At 41.3% G+C, this 20,231-nt stretch overlaps 1 long non-coding RNA gene across 1 annotated transcript; it reads right to left on the minus strand.

The window, feature by feature from the left end:
• Positions 1 to 13,830: 13,830 nt before the first annotated feature.
• On the minus strand, positions 13,831 to 15,760 carry LOC117816977. The gene is made up of 3 exons (XR_004632066.1): positions 15,689 to 15,760; positions 13,997 to 14,076; positions 13,831 to 13,902 (listed from the first exon to the last, which is right to left on the minus strand). It is a non-coding gene; the product is annotated as an uncharacterized LOC117816977 (long non-coding RNA).
• Positions 15,761 to 20,231: the final 4,471 nt, after the last annotated feature.

The following is a 20,231-nucleotide window of genomic DNA, read 5'->3' on the forward strand; positions in this document are numbered from 1 at the left end:
ATCACACACACACATATATAACTTGTGTTTTCTGAGTGACAAAACATCAAGGCGTTTTTACTGTCATCATCTGCGCTCCTCTTCGTCTCTCTTTTGTTTGGTCGAGGGAATAATTCAAGGTAACACTTTATTATTGTGATGTGTGAGTGTTTGCGTGTGGTTTTCTCCACGGTGGATGTGTGTCTTAATTATAACAGGGTTTAGTGAATTAGGGCAGGATGTGCATTATACTTACATTTGCATAATCTCTGTTGAATAAACCTCAGTGGCAAACATGCAAGCAGAAAATCACACATACCTACTGTACTGCAATGCTTCAGTGGAAAATGAAGAAAAGGCATGTTTGTGACAGAAATGTATTAGATTTTCATGCAGAACGTGTGTATTAATCTCTGTATATTTTCATAATCTCTTCATATTGTGAAATTGTCAGCAGCAGATACGTACAAACAGGTGCTGGCTACAGAGGAAGTTGATTGGCCTGATTCCATGATCCATTTTCCCAAGGCTTACACACCCCTGCAGCTGTCCTCCAGAATATGAGAACCATGTGTGTGTGTGTGTGTGTGTGTGTGTGTGTGTGTGTGTGTGTGTGTGTGTGTGTGTGTGTGTGTGTGTGTGTGTGTGTGTGTGTTGTACAGTCTTGGTTATGACAAATTCACTCCTTGCTACTTGCCAATAAGCGAACAAAGATCTTCATTGACAAAGAAAAATCAAACAGAAAACAAAATTCTGGTCCAAAAACTAGAAAGTAATTGAGGAGAATGATCAAAAGAAGGATTCCTTAAATGATTATCTGGACTGATTTTAAAATTACTCAAAGTTTAAAAGAGTCTGACCTGCTTGTGAATGAGCCCCCTGATGTTCAAAGTGAAATCATATCTCAGGTTTTGGGGCTTTTTTAGCTGTTTTGCATGGCAGAATGTTTTGAACTGAGCGGTGACAGCCCGAGCCAAACTGAAGAGTCTCATTCCTGTTGGAAAACACTTTTCTTTCTCCCTCTCCCTCTTCTCCTTCTCTCTGTCTCTCTCTCCTCACCATCCACTCTCTGAAGCTGCAGATCACTTAAAAAAGAAAGGGGAAGGAACATGAATAAAAACTGAAGGCGCTTCTCTTAGATATGTCTCTTGATGCTCTTCAGATCTTTAAGACTTCATCAGAGGGAGAGGCAGGGTTACTCGAAGAAAAACTGAAGGACTCTGACTTCCTAATCTACCGTACGAGACCTGAATTTGAGAACACAGGAGTGGTTTCTTTTTCCTTGCTCACAATTTTGATCTTTTCTATTTGGTCCTAAATTATTGATGGGCAGGTAGCGGTGCAGCATCACTCACTTAGTACTTTTTGCCTTTTAATTTGGATGAAAAGAATAAAAAAACAGGGACCGTATTGTCAAAAGACAGACTTGATCTGTCTGTCCTTGATCATTTCCTTCTATCATTCTTCAAATAAATTTTGAGAAGAAACTTCCCTGTAAGAAAATCTTAAGACAATGCTTCCCTTTTTTACACATCAGCTGCAGTTTTTCATTTGTTCAGATAGGAAAGAAAATAACAGTGCAATCACATGCAACTGCATCCCATTACCTAGCAAGAATAAGATATGGAGGATTAATTGAAACTTTTCTTTTAAATTCCATATCATAGTTGAACAATCTCAGACTAAGTTTTCTAAATGTTTACAGTCTCTAAGAGAAACTCCTTCTAAATCTAAAAAGCTCCTAAAATGTTCACGAACTGTATGATTGGAGGGTTGCATGCGTTAATGTAACCCCCCACACACACACATACAAACAAATTTTACCTGAATTTTTTCCTCTCAACCCCCTTCATAAAATGTCTTTATGAAGTCTGGGTGAGACATTGTTAGAGCATAGTTTAAAACATTTGGGGAATTTAATGCAAATTAGTGAGCGGACATGCAGGATGATGACTTTCATATCATGCCATTGGTGTGAGCTTAAAAGAGCAACACGTGACAGGATTAAAAAAAAAAACAAGGTTGAAGAAGAAGCATCATTTTAAGACTAGAGCAGCAAAAAAGATAAATCTGTCCATTTACATGTCGAATTGTAAAAACTGATCTTGGTGTAGGACTCTATTGCATCACCCCTAATCCTGTTGTAAACACTACGCTGTGGCTTTTGCAGCTCACTTCTGTTGTGTATACCTCTCTGCTCACCAGCCTTGTCTGAAGAAGTCACACTGTGAGGGACAGTGAACAGAAAACTTTGCAAAATTTCAGGAGTAGAGCTTTTCAAATTTCAAGAAATTCTCAGGCATGCATGTGGCTTAAAAGTTTCTAACTGTTGAAATGTTCTGAGTCTAAACTGCGGGAGTAAAAGCTAAAGCTCAGCCTTGGCTTAAAGTCAACTCTCTGTTAGACAGAACAGACATATTGACTGATGTCTCAGGTGCAATAAAAAAAATAAACCCTCTTAATTGATCTGATTGATTATTAATCTTTGTCCATCAATATTCAAGCCAGTTAACCTCCAACAGAAGGCATTGAAATTCTCTCTGAAGAATCACAGGGTAAACTGTACCAGAGCTGACACATTAAGTGTAGTATTATGATTTTGCTCACTCTTACATATTAAAATCACTATTGCTTTAACAAAAAGAAAGATTTTGGTATTGCACGACACTCTCCTTGGTTTTGTTCCTCCTCTGTAAAGTTTCTTATTTGAGTTTTACAGCATCGTACAATTATTTTACGTTGAGCAAAGCAGCATCTCATTGGCTTTAAAACTTTACTTTTTTCTAAGGCCATTTTAGGACAATTACATCAGGGTGTGCTCATTAGATTAATACTTAACATTTCACCTGCACTGACACCACATCAGCTCATTCACACCATTATAATCCTCATACCACGTCCAATTTAATGGGATGAGTAGAGGAAATGTACAAAATTTTAGGCATGACTCATGATGTCTTTTGGGGGTTGGTGTCAGCTGGGATAAATTTAGGAGGTCACTTGTCCTTAGGCTCTGTCTTTCTTTTATAATGGAGTGGCTGAATCACTAAGTTCACCTGCGGGAGAATAAAGGAAACAGCACCCCCTGTTGGAGAGCAAGAGCATTTATTCCAAAGGGGCAAAAACTCAGATTTCCATGTATTTTTGTCCATCTTTAAATCATTCTCAGAAATATGAAGTGTGATTTTTCTCTCAGTAAATTAAGTCACAAGTTTAATACCACCCTTGTGGAAACAAACAGCCACTACAAAAATATTTGAACCTTGCAGCTCTTTTCACAGAGTCCCCTGCTCTTAACTGTCCCTTTCTGTTGCCTAAAATAACAGGATTATACAACACCCCGGTGAAGAAGTGTGAGACTGAGACTTCCATTGTTCCTCTTGTTCTCTTGTCGTTGCTGCAGCTCATTGTGCCTTCTTGTCCCTGGACATCAGCGAGCCAACAGATTAATTAGACGACTGATATCAACATTTTCCCTTAGTGCTGCCCCGCTGAGTTTTGTTTCTCTTTTTCACTTCTTGTAAGCCTCCAATCCCTCTCTTTACATGAATGGGGATTACTTGGTGAAGTGACCCAGGGGAAATAAAATTAAGTCTTGTTCCCTCTAAGGGGGCTGCAGCTTATCCTGAAAAATCTAGTTGGCTTCATCCATTTAGCGAGGGAAAATATGACAGGAGGCAGATTTTGTGTCACTGTAAAAAAAAAGTTTTCATTTTAGTTTCAGCTTTGCTATCCGGCTTGTTATATCACACAAATGCTCACAGGCAATGTTTCAGCAGGCTAATAAAAGATACGACTTTGTGTTTCCTGTACTTCCACTCGACGTCTGTCAACCCTCTCTGGACACAGGTCTTGGTTGGTTGCCTTGGAAACGAGCATATGACTATTCTGAGAAGCATGCTAGTGAGCAAGGAAGGGAGGGAGGGAGGATAGTAAGCATAGTAAAGGTAAGTCGCATAAGGACCTTCTGGTCAAGCTGATAAAAGTGCGATGAAAATCCGAGGCCTGGAGAAAAAAGATTGCTTCTTTTGTGAGCGTCCTGGAAAGAGGTGAACACAACACAACAAATGTGGTGTTGCTTTCAAAGAGTGTGTTTTATAAAGTGGAGGAATCAATAGAGAAAATAGAGCATGGATTTTCTCTTCTTCTCATGTACAAAAATACTCAGATTGGCTCTCTCGGCCGCTCCTTTTTTTCTGCATACACATCTTTTTACACACATCCGTGCAGTATCAGGGCCCTAATCTGTGCATTAATTACATGTGTCTGAAGTGCGAGACACCGTTTTTTTTCAAGGCATTTTACCATTATGTATGAGTCCAGGTCTGGGGCACCACGCTTTTTATTCATGTTTTTTGAGGAGGCTGTCAGGCTTAATTAAGACAGCATGCTTCTAACCAGCCTGTTTGGATAGCCTCTGCCTCCCTCCCCCCTCTCGCTCTGTCTCCGCCTGAAGTTACTACTGCTCATGTGAACATCTGACTGTCCTTTGCATGTATCACAAAGGAAAATTTACATAAAGATGCAAGTAACAGAAGGTTAATGCAAAGGATTTGTTTAACTCTTACAGTTACTGTGCCTCGGTTATTCATCTCTACAATTTCCAAAGAGTTATTTAAGGTTCTGTGAGGTAGTTTTAGCCAGCAATAAAACCGACTGAAATTAATACAGATGCCACTTTATGACCCACAAAAGCAAATAGAGCCATTAAAAAAGCAGATTGATTATTTCTATATGATCGTTTTATGTTCTTGTTACCCTTCCTGTGGGGTCGGTGTCATACGAGGGGTGATGCCAATGCGACCTTTATCAAATTGTCTTCTCCAAAGATTCATCATGATTTGCATGATAGACGCTAAATTAAAAAGAAAAGTTTTTTTCCTTCAATCAAAACGGTATACATAACAGAAGCAGCAAAGAGATGAATCTTCCCAATTTTTTCCACATGGGGATGCCAAAAACAACACAAACTTAAAATTCCTTGTGGTAGCTTTAAAATAATTTTGATAAAGGAAAATACATAGGGACCAGGTGGTTGTGTAAATTAGAATCCTGACATGGTGAGCAGCCGCCAAAAAGAAGCAAAAGAGTAAAAGGGCTGATATCACTACTGCGTGTGGTTTGAGTAGATCTGTAGTGATGGGGAACTTAAAGGTGCACTCAACAGCTCTGCTTTGCCTGGATTGCAGGTCAGGATCTTGCTCCATTAGCAATGGTTGGGCCCATACTTTCTCAGGCTGCTCTTGTATCTGTTCCATGATGGAAAGGATTGTTTTTACCACAATGTTAACTGATTTAAAATACCAACAAAAACACAACTTTTTGACAGACTTAAATGTGAAGCTCGATTTGTCGAGTGATTAGGTAGTTCTCGGCATCGATTTTGCTTGTTTTAGGGCTTTGACCACTCTGATTAACTTTTTTTAACAAGGCATCTTTTTAAAATGATTGAGGCACTAATGCATCTTTATTTCAAATTGTTGTTATCTAAATGTGAGCCAAAGTCTTGGCCTACACTTAAGACATGCAGGTAAGAACAATGAAGAGAGAGAGAGTTGAGAGGGAGAAAGTGTCAAACAACAACGGAACACCTCTCCGTTCCTGCCTCATCTCACAGATTTCCACACACTCACTCTCTCTCTCTCTCTCTCTCTCTCTCTCTCTCTCTCTCTCTCTCTCTCTCTCTCACACACACACACACACACACACACACACACTCACACACACACACACACACACACACACACACACACACACACACACACACGCACACACACACACACACACACACACACACACACACACACGTGCGTCAGTGTTTCAGGCACAGAATCTGCCATGAGGTCAGTGTTTGTTTTCCTTCATCCCTCTCTTCATCCCTACCCTGTGATCAAAGGTGACAGGGCAGTGTTGGGGTGAAAGGGGCGAGCAACCATATAGTGTAAAGGCAAAGAGAGAGAGCAGCCTGGGCAGCATGACGGGGACATGAAGGCCCAAGGAGTCCATCCAAGGAAGGATGTAATTCAATAATAACTGCACCGTGATGAAGACAGAGGAATGGAGCTAGAGGATAAACTGACAAGAGTTAGAGTTAGAAGAGAGGCATGAAGAGAAAGAATCAGATTACCATGTGGTTAAAGGGGAAGGGAGGATGACATTCATCCAAACTGATTTATACGACAGAAGCGTAAGGAATGAAGTCCTCAGATCGTCTGTCCCCTGACCTAGGCAGGGAGCGTTGAGTGTGCGAGAGAGGGGAGCAGAAGAATTGCTCATGCTTGGAGTGAGATGGTGCCTAATCGTCCAGTGGTTGGGATTGAGTAACTGTGACTGGGTGCATCCGCCGCAGAGCGAGGAGCAGGGAAAATCTGAAAAGCTAAAAAGTCATAATCAGGTTTTTTATGCAAGCGGGCTGCTCGGGGCTGTGTGCGACGAGGCCATCAGCCACAACTGCTCCTGTAGACGTGACATAAGTCATTTCACCTCAGCTCCACTTGGCTCATGCACATTCACAGGATGGAAATCGTGCCCTCCTCTGTCTGTGCCCATGAAGCCAGTCTGAGCAGCTGGTTGGCTAGATTGATGGTTTTCAGTCTACCGATCTGCCCTTTTGCTTTTCTTCTTCAATACCCCCTCTCAGCCGTCTGTTTTCATCTGTCTTCCAAAATCAGGTGCTGTGATTGTATCAAACATGGATAAGAATCAGTTTTACCCTGACAGTAAGAGGCCCTGTGATTCTAGTTAAAGTGCCCAGATATTTTCCTTTAATGTGTGTGCGATTTATTCTTTCCCCTGCGTGTGTGTGTGTGTGTGTGTGTGTGTGTGTGTGTGTGTGTGTGTGTGTGTGTGTGTGTGTGTGTGTGTGTGTGTGTGTGTGTGTGTGTGTGTGTGTGTGTGTTTGTATGTGTTTATGTCAGTGCATGTTTGTCTTAGACTATTGATCTGGTCAGCCCACAGCAGACATTAAATGAAAAGAGTAGAGGCTGAGGCCGACAGGGAGAGAAAGACGGAGAGGGTGATGGATGGCAATAAAAGAGGAAGGAGCTGCTGGCAGGAAGAAAACTTTACCTCAGAGAGAACAAGGCCAATGATTTAAAGCATCAAAAGTGTGGAAAAATATAAAGATGTAACCAGGTATGTTGGAATTAAAGTTCACACATTGATTTAACTCAACTTCATTTATACAGCACCTTTTATACAAACATGCAGCCTAAAGTGTTTCAAACAGGAACAAAGAGACGTAAAATGCCGAATTTGGCAACATGAGATACAACTATTTCCAAGACAAACAGTTAGAACAGTGAAAGTAATATACCGTTAGTGATCAATAAATAAAAACCTGAAAATGTTATATAAGACAAAGCATTACCCAGCTGTGTTAAATACTTGTCTCTAATTTGTTGACACCCCATAGCAATGATGTTTTATCTCTTGCAGAAGGGTATGAAACTTTAGATTTGTTATTAATTGTAGACCTGTCATGAGCAAAGAACAGAAAAAGAGAGGGGGAACACAGCAGGAACAATGAGTGGCATTTACTGACACAAAGAGCCAAGTGAAAAAAAAGTGTATTAAAGAAGACAGACACAAAGCAAGCACACAACAGAACACAGTATGTGCTTCATCAGTGTTAAAGGACTGGTCCAGTGAAAAGAAAGCGCCAACAGAGTTCAAAAGTTACACACAGAAGACCTTGTTACAGTCTGTTTATACATCAGCTCAGGAGGCCTACAGCAAAACGCTCATGTTTTGACTATAATGTAAAAATGTGAAGGTTAAGGTCATGTATAACTGATCTTTGTTTGTTATTAAACCATTATAATTGTAATGAAATCAATATTTTTGGTAAACTTCTTTATTTGCTTAGTTGGTAGCCAGGTATTAAGCAGAGTAATGTATAGTGAGTGTGTGGTGTAAGCACACTGGAACTCTTTCAGGGTGAGCAGCATCAGAGTGCTGCTCACCCTGAAGATGTTCTAATCAGCTGACACAGCCATCATAAACAGCAAAGATAGAAACTTGAACTGAGGTCATAAGAATTGAGCTTCATAGTTAAGTTTTGTCATCTGTACCTCTGTTCAACATGTGAGTGAAATTATGAGAAAAAGCAGTGGAGGACATCAATGATCTATCCGAAAAAGGAAAAAATCTAATACAGAATAATGTTTTTTTTTTTTTTTTTTACAAAGCACTCGAACATAAAAGATAGACGCTCCAAGTTTTTCCAGAGTGTAAAGTTCAGTCACAGCTGATGACACCTACAATTGACAGGAGGCAACACTTGGACATAAAAGTAAACTCTGTCCATAAGCATGAAAATATGAAACATGAGAGTGACTCACAAACAGTATACAATATACACACAGATACACATACAACACACAGTAAATGTGTACAAATAAATCCATAGAGATGTACCACAGCGGTTAGAGGAAGTGGCTCGCAAATATGAAAACAACCTTGGGAAAAGCGAAAGAGCTGCTGTGAGCACTATGTGCCTCCACTACATGTGCTCTTTATACCTCTGCTATTCAATCAATCTGTGCCCTGCACTCTTTCATTCATTAGTTTGGGCTTTATTTTCCCTCTCTTTCTCTGGCATGACATGTTATTTGTGTCATAGGACTATTTGTCCTGTTCATTGGGGCAATAAAGCAGCGGGGAAGACATACACTGAAATACTAATCATGTGTGTGATACACTCAGAGCAGGCAGCAGAAATTTAAAAATGTTGCTAGCATGGCTGCTTATTAACTACAGGTCTGTGGAGCATGGGGCAGCAAATTAACAGGTTCCTTCATTTGTCATTGTAAGAATCATACCATAATTACATGCAATGAAACACACTCACACAGGAATGTACTTTTACATGTTTCACCTCCTGTAGAAAATGTGACAGTTACCATGCAGTGCTGAGTGCAGGTACTTCTACATCTAAACTGACAAGTACTGTGTGTCTACATGCAGATGGAGAAACGTGTGTCAGTTGTTGCATATACTGTATATACATCGTACTGCACTCACAGGAGGTCAAGGGCGCCATCTGTGCATGTTCAATACTTAATTAGATTCACTGCCTCTGAATAATGTATATTTATGGGACAGAAATACCTGAGATCACGCCGGTTGCCCCTCTTTTAACACGTTTCTTCAACAACTTAATTGAAATCAGTTTATTTTCCTACCCACTTCTCTGCTCAGCTTCTCTGGTGGCCAGTTGGGAAATCCCATTAACTCGAGGGTTCTTACGTTATTAAATTGAAAAATATTACTAAACACTCAAAATAAAAGTTAACAGATTTCCTCATTGTTAAAGAACAAGAGTTTGTTTAGGTCGAGTTCAGTCTGTTTGAATTTGAATTTACCCAATAAACAAAATACAACATCTTCAGGATAACTTTTCAAAACTCTCATGCAGTGAAGTCCATCTCTGCAGTGTTTCTGAATTCCTTCAACCATCCTTCACATCCCAGAATTTCTTAAATTAATCATATTTGTTAGGGCAGCAATGTGACAAAGTTGTCTTTTTTGCCATATTTAAATGAAAGTTGGAATGAATTTATTGTCAAAGTAGGGTAATACGTAGAAAACGATGCAGTGTGAGAGTAGTTTGATGATTTTATAGGACTTTTTTTAGTGATTAAGGTGAAAATATGAGTGTTAATTAAGAAAATGATGTTCCCCAAAGCTGGTGATTCCAATCAATGAGATTACAACCACCTTTAAGTGTGTAAAGACGTTATCTTTGATTATATATGTTATAAGTGTTGCTTAAATGACCTAAAATGCACTCTAGTTTTTAAAATAATTCTTACCCAGTTATGTATTTTGGTTCTAGTGTCACTCTGATGTAATTATGGTGACAACTTGTACTGATTTTTTTACCTCCATTGTCGCTTGCAAAGACTAATGACATATTAACGTCTATTTGTGTAATGAAAGGCAGGATTTTCTGCTACTAAACTCAAAGTGTGTCACAGAGTGTGAGCTCAGGTTATGTAAAAACTGTGTCAGCCTTGTACATCTGTCCCCAAACAATGCAGGAATGAAATCTGATATCGTGCTGAAACTCAAAAAAGGAGGAGCTTTGTAATGCTGCCGTATCTCCTCGCTGTCAACACTGGTGTGTTCATAAAACAAGGCCTCATTTTAAGTCAAATAGGAAATCGCCTGCACAACCCTGGGAACAAACAGGGGAGGATAGCGGTGCAGTCTGATTGGGCCGTGAACGGTGGCTGTCGTTACAAAGCACCACTGTAAGCTCCATCGATTATCAAAGGGCTCCGAGCTCAGACGGGGAGTCGACTGATCTTTCCCAAGCTCAGACATGAAAAGCCCCAGTGACAGCTCATAGCCTGGGCTAGATCACACTGCTGATGGGGGGGTGGAGGGGGCTGCTGTTGTGCCTGTTTTCTAACCACCTGCTCCACAGGCCGCGGTTTTGTTTTCTTGTTTTCTCTCTTTTAGTGTAGCGCTCTGTCAGGGCCAACAAGGATGTTCTTTCATGTGAACCCGAGGCCAGCTACGACATAGGTGTGTGTGTGTGAAAGACACTTGGTAAAACAATGCAAGACAACCTTTTATTATGGCAGCACCTCATTACTTTTTAAACAGTGTAATCGTACGTGCTGCTCCTCATGAATTATTCACAGGTGAGCTCTTGTCACGGGAATGAGAGAGGGGGATATCGGAGTGCTGCAAGTGAAAAAACAAGCAGAAAAATAGGAGTATTTGTGCGTCTGGAAAGTGATGCTGCTTTACTTATAAAGACTTCATGTATGTGAGCTGAGAGAGCGTACAGTCAGGGCTTTGAACATATGGAGCCCACATTGAGCATCCCTTTTAACTGATACATGACAAAGTGATTTTCAGCTCAATTAAACCAATTTGAAAAGTGGTCCAAGGATTAAGCTCCAGTGTGTTTTCCTTTCATCATCAGGATTTGTTCAAGAAAAATAAATGCAAAAAGGAAGCTGGTGCTGCTACACAGAGGACAAAACCTTGAGTTAAAAGCATCTTTTCTTTTTAAAGCATATGGTCCAACAAGAAGTTTTTCTCGCTTGACGTTTGTGTGTTTTAGAGAGAAAAAAGGAAAAGTGGCTACGTGAAAGAAGATGACACTTCTGCCATTGCTCTTTCTTCCAGCAGCATCTCGTATCATTTCTTTGCTCACATGTTCTTACGTTAACTTCCTGTCTCATAGTGACTAAGCCATGTGATCACATCTAAGCTTAATGGCCCTTTAGGAATCCTTCTGATGTTGAAACCAAATCTGCAGCCTCTGAGACTTTATTGACTGAACTGAAAGTGAAATCTGAGACAAGTTCAGGTTTTTGCTGAGTGGTTCTCACAGCCGTGCGGCACAATATCGACACAACTTGTCTATTCATAGACTTTAAGCCGACTCTCATGAGGGTCTGCTGATGCCGCCACATGTCCCTGAAGTTCACAGCTTTCTGAAACATCCACGATCAATTAGGCACCAATTAAACAACGTGTTAATGAGCTGCCTAATGACTTAACAGCCATATTTCCTATGTGAGGTTTCTCAGCAGTCGCTCAGGCTGCCTCCCTGGGATGGATTTTCTGGGTGTGAACTCTGACTTAAGTTTGCTCTCAGTGTGTCTCCGTATTTTAACCTGTTCTTGATTCCCTGTTTATTCTTCAAGGAGCCTTGGTTTGATGAGCTGTTCCCAGATCTGCAGCAAAACTCTTGCAAACATATAATATACAAGACCTTTGCAAATGTTCTTATTGAGCTGATTCTGATGTAGCCGTGGTGAGCAGTTGTACTCTTTCATCCTCAAATAGTTGTTTGAAGTGTTGTGTATGGTGGCAAGGCTTACAGATCAGCAACAGCCCAAATGGAAAACAAATCAACATTTAGAGAAACATAATACATATTCAGAAACGATACAAATTAATCAAAACATGCAAAGTCAAACACAAAAGCGGCGGTGGAAATGAAATAAAAATTCATGGGATACAAAAAGAGAAAAAGACTGCAAAACGTGTGTTACAAATACATAATGATAGCAACACAGACATGTACAGCATTAAACGACTCCAAAAAATACAAACCAAGATGTGAAAACAGAAGTGCTCCAGGCCTGTAGGGGGCACTGAATTAGCTAATTAGCTTCATAGCATAATTAGCCCTGCAGCAACAGTAACATTAACTATATGACTTTGTCATTTTTACAATAAACTTATTTAACCAGGGACAAAAACAGCTCTCGCTCTATCCCATTCAAAACTAAATGTTACTTCCTGTAATTTACTTAAACCTATTCTACTTGCCACACCTAAAGGCCTGAAGGCCTCAGTCTGAGGTGGGGGTTTTGCAGTTTTTTACGATATATGTGCATTTTTAGATTTGCATCATTTACGTAATTATAGCACATTTGCTGTCAATAATATCGTTTCATCTTTTTGCAGCATGTTCTTTCATTTGCAGTGTGTTTTCACCATTGCATTTGTTATTGACTTTTGAATGTGTGTTGTTTCATAATTTTCAGAATGTTTTTCCTAAAAAAGATAATTTAGCCTTGCTAGGTTTATTCCTCAATGTAGTGTTTTGTTAAAAAATAAACCTACTGTAACCATTCTGTAGTGCCACTGGAATAAATATCGGCTTTTGTTACATAATCTGGCCCACTCTGCTAAATTTGCTGCAGCATGACTTGTGATGTATTGTGTTATAACTCAGCTTTAGTAATTCTACTGACCAGCACTGCCCACGCCGGTTCAAACAACCAGGCCACACACACACACACACACACACACACACACACACACACACACCCGTACACAAACACATTTGTGTGAGTCAGGGCTTTGAATGTGTGAGAAAATAAAATAAAATTAAAGGTGAGCTCGGAAAAAAAAAACTCTAGTTCAACCTGGCTATTCTCTCGCTCCACTCCTCCACTTTCTGAGTCAACCGCCTGCTTTTCAAGGCTTTCATCCACAGAATGCAGAGTGAATCACGATGTTTATATCATTAGATTTTTTTTTGCCAAACTTTGTTTAAGAAGTTGAAAGCGCTAGTATGCTATGTAGGGAGAGAGAAAAGAAAAGAGAGTGCAGAAGGAGATGACCCACTTAGTGTAATTATCGCTAACGAAGAGACGGGAAAGTTGTGAGCTGGGGAAAACACACAGGCTTAAATGCGTTAAATTAATCCAGATAATTCAATAGGCGATGATGAAACGCCACAATCGAGCCCCCTCTGGCTCCACAGTTTGACTGATAGTGCACTGGGCTGTTTTATGCGGATAGTTTTCCATAACCTTGTTCTTTGTGGCTGCAGCATTGTGTTTGTCTGTGACACAAGCACATTAGCACACACACACACACACACACACACACACACACACACACACACACACACACACACACACATGGGTAAACACACCACTGTATTTTGTCACCCTTGGACATTTCCTGAGCCTTATGTGAGATTCATACGACGCGTTCAACCGTGGCTTCCCTCCGGGTGTATGCAAGTGCAGCGTCTGAGGTTTGGTAACAAGATCATTAAAATAATCAAATTATGATAAGAGAGAGTCAGTCGTGCTGAAACTAGTTGTTTTGAGTCCATCAGAGGCGATGCTGTTAGTGTGTGGAGCGACGAGCGACATTAGCTGACAGCATGGGAAAAAGCCTGCGGTGGATCTGAGCTGTAATAACATTATACTGCCGCTTTCTCACAATAACAACATGGCAGGAATAAAAGAAAAGTTCCTCTTCTTTGTGAGTTAAGTGTCCCACTTTTTTAGCCTCAGAGCAAAACAATCCTCAGCCATCAGCTCGTGTCTTAATATCTTGTTGGAGGAGATGTCTGACTGGCTCACCTCCTGTTAGCAGGCTGCTGGTCTGTTTCTGGAGGCGACGCGGAGCAGCATCTCCTCTGATTTATCGCTACAGAAAAAGAGATAGAGAGAGAAACCTAAATGTGTTTGCACCTTTATCTCCTGTGCAAATATTTGTTTTAACGAGAAAAATATTTCTCCACCTTTAATTACAAACGTGTCTTTCCTCCCTGCTTACAAACACCTCCTTTGAGACATCGTGTTATTACAATTGCAGTTTAATCTGAAAAGGAATTAAAGCAGCAGTAATTAGTTTATAGTGCAGTCTAATTGTCTTATTGTGTTTTAAAAACATTGCTTCATCTCCTCTGGAACTTTGAAAGTAGGATAGTGTTTCCCCTCCTCCTCATCAACTTCTCCCTCTCTCTGCTGTACAACACAACTATTCATTTAAACCAATAATCTCCAAGTCATTACCACTTATCAAAAGGGCTGCAAATTAATTATGTTAACTGCAAGACTTTTCATTAGATCTTTAAATTTGTACACTTCATCAGTTCTGAGAACTCAGCAATTTGATTACAGTTGATTTCTTTCTGTTTAATGAGGCATCTCTTTTTTTTCTCTCCACTCCTTTTTGTCCATTTTTTTTCATTAATTGGATTATGATCAATGCAAGCTTTAATGTTATGGAAAACTTAACCATAGCCTCTATCTACTATGACACAGTTTCGCTGTGGAAGATTAGAGGATGCCATATCTTCATTCGTCAAATATCAAACTGTCTTCCCTTAACGATGTTGGAATGAAACGTTGCTAATCGCTGCTGACGAACGCACACTGCTGCTCTACAAAGATAATGAGTCTGCCGGAGTCAAGGGGAGAAACAAACAGCTGAGGAGAGAGGAGGGAGACGAAGAGGAGAGGATGTGACAGATCAACAAAACACAGATACTCCAAGTGCAACTACAGGCTGACAACTAATGTAAAACAGAAAAAAAAGAAAGTACGACTGAAGGAGAAAAGACAGGGTGGCACAGGAAATGAAGGAAAGAACGATATGTAAGAGGGTGTGAAGAGAGCGTCACATTGTTTCAGGTTTGAGAGTTGACCTAAATGGAGCTGTGAGGCAGAGCAGGAGAGACAGAGTCAGAGACATCAGTGAGACACATGTCAACCAACATGGGATGTGAGGTGTGAAAGAGAGAAACAGAGTGAAAGATGGAAAGGCGGAAAGGAATGGGACAAAATCAGAACATGTTGATAAAGAGGCAGACAGACATCCTCCCCAGGTGTGTCCATTCTACAAACTTTTATGTTACGATGAGGCAGGAATTGAGCATTTCCAACCTGTAACTTTATATTTAATTTCCTCAACTTATTTTGCTTTTGTTTTCAACTATTTGCTCCTACAATCTGACAGATGATCTGCTCGCTGAGAACTTTAAAAAAACATAGTGATTTATACCTTCCACATCACACTCAAAGACGATTTATAGACATGTGAAATGTGCACCTGTGTACGTTGGCCTCCTCCTTTCTGGACCCAAAATGTCACACATACACATACACACACACACACACACATACACACACACACACACACACACACACACACACACACACACACATACACACACACACACACACACACACACACACACACACACACACACACAGGTGCTGCTGGGTGGACCGCGGGGAAGAGGTGAGAGCGCTCTCGCTCCGCTGAGTGGAAAACCTGATCTTCTTACCTCAGCAGCTTCAGAAGGAGGGACTCAGTGGAAAGACTTTTGTTTGTGTGTGTGTGTGTGTGTGTGTGTGTGTGTGTGTGTGTGTGTGTGTGTGTGTGTGTGTGTGTGTGTGTGTGTGTTGTGAGAAGAAAAGAGTCTCACCAGCAGAGAAGTACAGGAAAGATATTGAGGAGGATGTTGAAGGTAGACAGACAGACATGGAGACACTTGGCCCGTGGCTGTTGTCATGGCAACATATTAGCAGGCTGTAAGGTAAACAGGTGTCTCCTTTTAACTCAATCAATTATATCAAATGAGCTAATCAGCACTTTGATCCCTGGGGCTGAGAAGAAGACGGGTGTACCCCCACCCAAAAACCTTACCCAGGCCTCATTTTGTCTGCACCTACCACTGACTGTATTTATCACGGTAGACGGTGCGTCTCACCTCCTGGACGTTCAAATATGAAGCTAAAAAACACACTTGATTGAGCCAGAGTCTGCAGGTGAATCAACACAAATGTTTTGCATTGGTTAAACAGTGCCAAACAAAATGGTTTTCTGAAAGAAAAGAGCATACACTTACGCCATCACTAGTGCTTTGGTTGGACTGTCTTATAATTTCAATGGTAAAATTGTCTGAGGCTGTTGATAGCTTAGCTTTCATGCTGGTTCTTCAGTGTGTTGGGACAGAGCTGGCTCTGTGGGTAAAACTCTTAGTTTTGACAAGTACCTCGTACAGCCTCCCTCAGGTTGGTACAGAGCACAGTGTAACTGCTTTTTGAGTTTGTTTGAAGCAGTTGTAAGTAACCTTTGTGTTAGTGTTCATTACGCTTTCTCTTACCTTTCCTCTTTGCAAATCTGGTGCACACAGTGCCATACTGCAAATAACTAAAATTGAAAACTTGGACACTCATTAAAATAAATTAATAGAAATTTAATAAAATATTTCATATCTATTTTGATTTTGAACTTTCACTCATGTCCAACCTATTCACATGGGAAGCTGTCATGTCATCCAGCATTTCATGCAGACCAAGGTTCCGATGGTCTTGGGGTCAAGTAGATTTACGCGGTGGTGTGCTGTTCAATTGCCACCCACCTGTTTGTGTGTATGACCACCCACAATCATCATTAGCATCTGACAGAGAGACAGAGTACCGGTTGTGTGGATTATCACAGCCGCACGTTCCATTATCATAACAGTAATGATAGCAGCTGAATGGATAATCAGCGAGGTATTATGTGCTGAGATAATAGCACCGTGTGAAACTGGAGGCACGCTCCTCGGCTAACGTGCGTGCACAACCGTAGCAATTATTATGAGCAGGGTTCATGGTGCATTTCGCTAAAGCTCCGTACCGCCGCAGATCTGATTACGATAACAACAGTGTATCTTTGTGATGATGATTATTAGGACGATTGCAGCGATGATGAGGGTGTTATTTCCAGGGCCGAGCTTACCTTTGTGTGAGCAACAGCTGTGTGTGTGTGTGTGTGTGTGTGTGTGTGTGTGTTTGTGTGAATGTGAGAAAGACAAAGTGAGCAAATGGTTGAAACAGAAAGGGGTCTTATCTGCTGTTAGGTGTGAAAGAGACATCATCTGTCACATTTCACACAAAAGTAGCATTATCACTTCAATAATACAGTTTGTCCTGACAGATGAATTATTTAGTAAAAGAAACTAGTGAGAGGATTGTCTCCCTTTGTAAAAATCTCTGTTTCTCAGATGGCACACCTGTGTCTCTGGGAGTCGTAACTAATGTTAGCACTTGTCATTAGGAGAGACTTTGCACTAATTATCTCATCACTGTCTGTCTCACAGGATTCCTGCAAAAGCTCAGGAATTCAATACAAGTGCATTTTCGTCTTTATCACCTACAGTCTCTACTGGAAAGGTGCAGAGATGTTAATGATGACAGATACATGACAGAAAAGAAAGAGTGGTTAGCAGGTGAAATCAAAGACATGCTGTTATTCTATGATTCTTGCTGAAAGGAGGTTTGCTCCGCTCAGGCGTCTCATTTTAAGAGAGCAGCATTTTTGTTGCCTTATATCCCCCTGCTGCTGTGGGCATGTACACATTATTAAGCTTCTCAGGCCTCCCCCCCTCCCCACAAACCCACCACCATCCTCCTTCCCAGCTCCCCAGAGATAATCAGGGTATTACAAATGAAAAGTCAGAGCCATAAATCAGGAGCCCCCTCCCCTCCCCTCTCCCCCCTTCGGGTCCGTTCACCCACTCTCCTAACCACTTGTCTCACTCTCCCTGCTTCGTCTTCGTCTGACCTGGACAAACAGCAGTTTTGTGTGTCCTGTCAGTGAGACCAAAAACAGAGATAGAGAGTGAGACAGAGGAGACACGGACAGAGGTGAAAGAGGGACAAATGGAGTGGAGGGGGGGGGGGGGGGGGGGGGGGGGGTGAGTAATCCGGGATTTCCAACGGATGACGTCAGCAGTTGGCCCATGTCATCCATCAAACTCACATCTGTGACACAAACATTCTTGTGTGTACTGTTTCTGTGTGCTTGTGTGTTGCAATGTTACATGACTCAGGCGCAGCTGGTTGACTCTTTGTGGCTGAAGTGGACGTGCAGCAACAGATAAGGGTGGAGAATCACAAAAATAATTGAATTAAGTTGAGAATCTAACTTTGATATCCTGTGCAGAAATCACTCAGATCTTCTGGAGAACTAAAAAAGAATGAGTGACACACACTCAGAGATATCAGGGAGTCATACATGATAAAACAAGTATTTCACAGTTCATGTTGTAAAATCTGCCAAATAAAAATGTCTTCCCCCTCTCACAGCAGACAGAAGGTGATGAGAAACTGATGTAGACTGGGTGAAGTCTGAAAACATCCCTGGAAACAGATGAGAAGTTGCTGCTGCTGGTGTGTCAAAGAGACACAGGAGGGACAGAGTGACACTCAGCCTGATCCAGGTGTCAGACTGTACAGTGCAGCGGCAGATAGAAAGAGGGAAAAAGGAGAGAAAGAGATAGACAGAGGGAGGGAGGGAGGCCTGTCAGTCAGTCACAGAGGGGGAGAACGACAGGCCACAATGGGGCCCTTCAGCGCCTGGCTGAAAGTTGTAATTTAGCATGAAGAGCCATCGAGGGGCTAGCCTAAATATAGCCCCACATATACATTGTGTCTTCTAGAGAGAATAGCAATTAACAGCCAATTAAATGAATGACTAGGGTCAGCAGCAGCGGAAAACTAATGGTGGGTGTGTTGCTGCATTGCTTGATAATCTTGAGAGACAAAGACAGAGGCTGGGGAGCGTGAGGGGGCAAATTTCTTCTGTGTTTTCTCTTTTCTTTTGAGCAAGGCAGCATAATGAGATTTGAAGGGCTCCAATTATCTGTGTCACCTGTACTTCACATACAATACGTGTCTGCCATGTAAAGCACCCAGACATATAATAACTTTACCGTGTGCGTGTCATTCTGCGTGTACGCTCTTAAACACGAATGTCTGCATGTCATCTTCATCACTACAGGATGAGGAGGGATAATGTGTTTAGCGATTGTGTTTGCACAGAAGAAGACTGCTCAGATATGTATGAGACTAACTTCTGTGTGTGTGTGTGTGTGTGTGTGTGTGTGTGTGTGTGTGTGTGTGTGTGTGTGTGCGTGTGTGTGTGTGTGTGTGTGTCGAATATTCATTGTGTGTTTGTATTTCACCAGTTGCTCCTGTCCAGCATTGATTGGCTGGTAGGCGACAGCTTTACTAAGTCACTGCAGTAGCCCGAGCACAACTGAACAAGTCCCCCTCTAATTGCCTTTCCTTTGAAAAGGCAACTCCTCACTTCAAAAAACAAGGCGATTCATTAACGCCGTTCTGGCAGCAAACCCCCCCCACCCCACCCCACCCCACTCTCTCTTTCCTGCAGCTGATAACACCTTGTTCAGAACCAGTGATCAAGGCAGAATCATCTCCTCCTCACCCCCTTCTCCTCAGCAACTCCACCTGCATAATTGCCGCACCTAACCTTTGCAGCGCTGCCTCCGTTGGGAGTCAGCCAGCCAGCCCAATTGGGCTGCAGGTATTAATAGAATCTCATTTCATGCCTCCATCGGATAAAACAAAGGTTGGGTTTCGCCGAGCAAGTTTGATCTTATTACTGTGACTGTTGAAGGTAAAGGTGCACTGTGAATGCAGTAAGGTGTGTGTGTTTGCATGCGTGTGTGCAAGCAGGGCCAAATCATGGAAGGGTGGTAATCAACAGGATAAATCCCCCTCCACACGTGCTCCTTAGTGCAAAGCATGAGATTGTGGTTTGTACAAGATAAATCTTATGGTAGGGTAAAAATATCATCAAGGTGTTGGTTTAGGCAGTGATTACAAATCATGAATGTGTACATGTTCCTTAAAACTTTAACTGTAAATGTACATATATTATTTTTACAGATTTAATTGTTTATTATAATTATCTTGATTAGTGTAACCTGTTGCCTGTGCAGTAAAATTTGGACATGACATCTAACATAGCATTAAAGCTCCTGGGGATGTTTTAACTAGTTATTAAACATACTGAAATCAATACTGATGCATCCTTGTGACCTACACAAGCAAACCAGACCATCAGCAGAAACATTGATTATTACTGCATAATACTGTATTTTTTAATGCCTCCCATGAGACCCAAATTAGGCCATTGCAACCATGGCTTTGTTTACAATTTCCACGATAAAGGTT

This window comes from Notolabrus celidotus, chromosome 8, assembly GCF_009762535.1.
Source record: "Notolabrus celidotus isolate fNotCel1 chromosome 8, fNotCel1.pri, whole genome shotgun sequence".
Lineage (NCBI taxonomy): Eukaryota > Metazoa > Chordata > Actinopteri > Labriformes > Labridae > Notolabrus > Notolabrus celidotus.